We start from the raw sequence: 219 nt of genomic DNA on the forward strand, positions 1-219 counted from the left end.
CTCCTCTTGTATTCTGTCCCTTTGGGCTGTAGCTTGGACCTCCTCCATGCCAGGCCCCCAGCAAGTGTCAGCCTCCAGCTGAGGTTGGCATCCTCAATTTTGATGGTATGAATTTGGGTAATAGATCCCTGCTGCTGATGCCAGCTTTAATGTCCCGCTGTGATCTGGCTTGGTCAGGCTGTGAGGGTTCAGAGAAGCCTGTAGTCCCTATTTTGGTTT

This window comes from Apaloderma vittatum, unplaced genomic scaffold, assembly GCF_000703405.1.
Source record: "Apaloderma vittatum isolate BGI_N311 unplaced genomic scaffold, ASM70340v1 scaffold669, whole genome shotgun sequence".
NCBI classification, from domain to species: domain Eukaryota; kingdom Metazoa; phylum Chordata; class Aves; order Trogoniformes; family Trogonidae; genus Apaloderma; species Apaloderma vittatum.